Below are 5199 nucleotides of genomic sequence, written 5' to 3' on the forward strand. Positions count from 1 at the left end.
CACCGCCGCCTTCTTCTTCTTCTTCTTCTTCTTCTTCTTCTTCTTCTTCTTCTTCCCGTCGACTCCACCGCCGCACCGCCGCCTGCCGTCTGCCGCTTCTTCTTCTGTGAATTGGATTTTTTGTGAAATTTTTGGATTTTTTGTAAAATTTATTGTAGAATATTGTTGTTGCTGAAATTTGATTTTGGAGTATTGTTGTTGCTGAGTTGAGTTTGAGTATTATTGTTGTTGATGCTGGAATTTGTGAAATTCTGGGTTCTTGGAATATTATTGTTGTTGCTGAAATTTGTGAAATTCTAGGTTCTTTGCATGATGATGATGATGATGATGATGGTGGTGGTGCTAAGTGCTGGTGAAATTCTGGTGAAATTTGTGAAATTCTGGGTTCTTTGCTGAAATTTGTGAAATTCTGGGTTCTTTGCATGATGATAGTGGTGCTGGTGCTTTGCATGATGATGATAATGATGATGATGGTGGTGGTGGTGGTAGGTGGTGGGTGGTGGTGGTTGTAGTGATGCTGGTGCTTTGCATGATTTTGGGGAAGAAGGAATAGGTGCATTTTGGTCCGAAGGACAGTTTTAAAACAAACAGAAACTTTGGGGACCATTTTGGAGCGAAAAAAAGGCGAGGGACGAAATAAATTTTCAGTCTCTACGTTGGGGACCAAAATCATACTTAACCCCAATTTAAATTGATTTAGAAATTACCAACCTTAATTTAACTCAAAAATCCCTAATTTCAAATTTACCTCAAATCAAATTCTAACCCTAAAAATCAAACCCACAAACCCTAACCCCTGAAGCCCCAAGCCGCAGCCCCCTTTCCCAACAGAACACACGCACACACACAGCAAGAAAAGGAGATGGAGAGAACGGGAAAAGAGAAGAGAGAAAGGAGGAAGGAGACGCGCCGGTGCTGGTGGCCCTTGTAGTCGCCGCCGCCGGGCCCTGCCAGTCGTCGTCGACTCAACAAGAGGGAAAAGAGAGTGCAAACAGAGGAGAAGAAGAAGGGAGGCCACCGTTGCTGCTGTCTGTGCCATCGCAAACGCTGCCGTTTGTGGAGTCGTCGCCCTCACCGCATCGTCGCCGATAGAACCACGAAGGGAGAGAGTGCGCGAACAGAGAGGGAGACTGACGGAGGAGGAGTGCGACGCGAGGAAGGAGGCGATGCTGTTTGTGTCACCGTCGTCGAATCCCAACACCGCCGTCGTTGCGTGCTCCGTCGTCACTGTTGGAGGTGGGCGGCCGAGCCTCTGCCGCCAGGGAATGCCGCCGCCTTTTGGGTCATTGGAAACGTGGCTGTAATCACCGGAAATACCATCGGAGTTACCGCTATTTCAGTTCAGCCGTTCTTCCTTGTCTGGGTAAGAGTTTCATTCCAAAACCTTTGAATCGGTATTTTCTGTTTCAAGTTGTTTAAGGATCTGAGGTTCTGGTGTCATAGGATCGAGTTACGGGTCTTGCATGCTGAATTCTATGATTGTTGCATGCGACATCAAGATGCTGTGTTATCACCGGAGCTGCCACTGCTCTATTCTCTGGCTTATTCATAGGTATAGTAAGTTGTTCCTCGTCCCGAACCTCTATAGTTGCTTTTCTGTTATATGTTTCTAAGGTCCTTGCAACGTTATGCTTTAGGATTATGTTTCGGTTCTTGCGTGCCGTGATTAGAGTTGCTGAGGTTGCGGCTGCTGCCATTGCAGGCCGAGAGAAAAGGGAGTTTTATCGCGTAGTTGAATCGCGAACAAGGTAGGGGCGATTTCTTAAACTTAATTTACTATCGAGAATTTTTTTAAGTTGATATTAATATGAAAAATATGTTTTTATGATTTCGTAAGTCTTATGAATTGAATTGAGTTGCCTTGAATGAATGTAAATGTGAGTTTAAATGGTTTATTGATTGATTGAAGATGTTTAGTCGGGTATTATACCTGGATTAAGGTTATTATGATGATGATTGGGCTGTGGCTGTTTCTGATTATTGAGTTAGAAAGTTGGTTTGATTAAATACTATGTAAAATGATTTTCTTGGTTTGGAGTTTAATTTGATATTAAAAATGAATTGGCGTTTGAAATGATTTGAGATATTGGGAATGGGTTTTGTTGACCTATCGGAAAAGATTTTGAGAATTTGAAAGTGATTTGAATGATTGACAGGCGTTTGATTTGGTTTGGTTGGGACTCAGAAAGGGTGGCAAAGTCCAAGTTTTAGGGGAGGTGTTGTCGAAATTTTATGAAACTCTAAGACTTTGTTTGAAGCACTACTTAAAAAGAAAATTTGATTTAAGAATCATATTATTTGATTTCGATTTATTATAGAAAGAATTATGCTTTAAGTTTGATTTATCAATGAAAGAATTATGTTTTGAGCTTTATTGAGAAAAGATTTATGTTTTGAGTTCGAACTATTAATAAAAAGGGTTATGCCTTGGATTTGATTTATTAAGAAAAGATTTATGTTTGGATTTGAATTATTAAGAAAAACTTTATGTTTTGAATGTGATTTATTAAGAAATGATTTTATTTTGAGTTTTGACTTATTAAGAAAGGTTTTATGTTTTTAGTTTGATTTGTTAAGAAAAGCTTTATGTTTTGAGTTTTATTAAAAGAACTACATTTTAAGGAATTATGATTCAAGGAGTTTAATAATTTTAAAGTATGAGATTGGTTGTCATCCTCCCTAAAGTTTCGAGACTCCGCCGTGAGGTTTAATTAATAGATGATTCTTTTAGTATTTTGAAAGAGGTTTTAATCTGAAATGGTCTTGAAGTTGGTTTGGAAGAAAAAAATCTTGGTTGAGTAAGAATTGGGTTTTGTATGAAAGAAGAACTTGTTTTAAGTAAGGTGGTTTTGGGGGTTTTGGAAAAGATTACAAGGAGTGATGTTGGTTTTCAAATGAAAATGAAATTGTTTTGAGCTTTGACCTGGCAAGGTTCGTGGTGGTTTACCGCTTGTCCAGTGTCGAGATGTTTGTGGGGTTCGTGGTGATGTACCGCCCACATGTTTTTAAAGAGAATGTTGTGTGGGGTTCGTGGTGGTTTACCGCCCACATGTGTGTGTTGTTTTCCAATTGAAGATCTTGCGAGGTTCATGGTGGTGTACCGCTCACAATGGTGGGGTTCGTGGTGGTGTACCACTCACCGGTTTTCAAGAGGACGATATCCGGGTTAGCTATCGGATGTGTCGGGCTCTGGCAAAGTAACCGACACGTGAGCTCATGGCCACTAGGACAGGCATGCATCATACTGCATTTGTTTGCCATTGTTTGGGTGTACTTAAATTGTTTTGGTTTGTCTATCTGATAAGTTCTGCTTAACTGGTAACTGTGATATTTACTGTAACTGTTCTTTAAGTGTGTTTGCCTTGTATTTGTTTGTGCTTGTGATTGATTTCTGCTTTAAGTATGGGTGGTAGATTGATGATAGCGGTCATGAGTTTTGTTGGGTCGGAGGCCGAGATTTAATTGTATATTGGGCCAGAGGCCGTGATGGGTGAATATTTACATTGAATATTATGTCTACTTATAAAAATGGAACTTTTACGAAATTAAGTTATGGGTGTTGGAATTTCACATTTAATTATATGTCGATGTTTAAATAGATTCATAAGACAACGACGACTACTGAGCTTTTAAAACAGTTTTCGTTAAAAATATCTTCTCATAACAATTCTTAAAATCCTCTACTGAGAACCCTTTCGAGGATGATGTTCTCACCACCTACAGATTTTTCTTTTCAGGATATGGACACAGAAGTTATGAAGAGTTTACCTAGTTGTTATTGTCGCCATATTTTGTATTGCTTTAGTTATTATTTATTATTTTCCTCGCCTTTATCTTTCACAATTTGTAAGAGAGATAAGATTTGTTTTATGTAAAGCTTGTAAGTTAATACTATGTATATGTATGTATATGGTTGTAAGTATGGATTTATATTTTATTTTAAACAATTTTTTGAAAAATACGGGTTAAGTTTTAAACAGGCTCATACTTTAGTATTAAATATTTTAAGAGTCATCGTAATACCCGAGCTATCAGAGTAGCGCAGTCGGAAGCGTGATATTTTGATAGTTAGGGTGTTACATTGGAAATTTTTATTAAACCGAATAATAATTTATTTTTTAATAAACCAGAACAAAATTGGTTTATTATAGCAATAATAATAAACTCAATTGTCTGCACTATAATTATTAGACCGGATTTGATCCGATCAATTTACACAATCTAAACCGAATCATGTTTAAATTTTATCCCTGATTTTTGTTTTAAAAAAAATAATTTAGTGGGTTATTTAAATTGGTCGATTCAACTGAATCTGATAACAATTGTGTTTTATAAAAAAATCGGTTTTATTCTAGTTTGTTAAGAAATTTAAAAATAACCGATTCATTAATACGTCCAATAATAATGCGACACATAAGTGTCTTTACAAAAAGACGTTATATGCGTCTTTATGGGAGAATCCTCCGTTTATATATGCTTTGCACCCTAGTAAATCGAATTAGCCTGCATCTATTTATATTTCTTGGTAGAATGGTAGTAAATCGAAGCAGCCAAATTCGATTTATAGGGTAGCTTGTATTACTAAGTAAATCGATAGCTAAACATGTTGGTAATTAAAATTAATTTAAATATTAAATACTAAAATTTCTCTAACTTTCTACCTATTTTGTAAAGTAGTTATTTTATCAATTTTTTATTTATTTGCACGTTTCCCCCTTTCTCTTTCGTTCTTTTTTTTCTTATCTCTCACGTTCTTCACAAAAATTTTCATAGAAGAGTATTACTCCTCGATAATAAATTTACTTATTTCATATTTAACATTTTATTATTAGATGAGTCGTGCTATTTTGTTTTTATTTCGAGTGACTTGCATGCTAACTCAAAACTCATTCATCATCGTTGTCGAATAAAATTTTAATAAGATTATATTAACATTTGAATTAAACATAAATGTCTATGCATCAATATTCTTTTCTTCTTCTTTACTTACTTTTTTCTTTCTTTCTTTTATTTTTTAATCTTTATCTCTAGAATGATTAGAGATGACCACCAACATAAAATAATTAGACCAAATTAAAGATAAATAAAAGAGTAATTGCAGGTATTCAGAAGAAAAAAAAGATAACAAATAAAAATTTGATAAAGGTTTATAGTTTTCAATAATTTTTTTATTATTAGTTAGATTTTTTCATTACTTTT

At 35.7% G+C, this 5199-nt stretch overlaps 1 long non-coding RNA gene across 1 annotated transcript; it reads left to right on the forward strand.

The window, feature by feature from the left end:
- LOC107643403 lies at positions 12–3940 on the forward strand. Its single transcript, XR_001620855.2, has 4 exons — positions 12–1363; positions 1444–1552; positions 1638–1748; positions 3738–3940. It is a non-coding gene; the product is annotated as an uncharacterized LOC107643403 (long non-coding RNA).

This window comes from Arachis ipaensis, chromosome B01 (assembly GCF_000816755.2).
Source record: "Arachis ipaensis cultivar K30076 chromosome B01, Araip1.1, whole genome shotgun sequence".
NCBI lineage: Eukaryota > Viridiplantae > Streptophyta > Magnoliopsida > Fabales > Fabaceae > Arachis > Arachis ipaensis.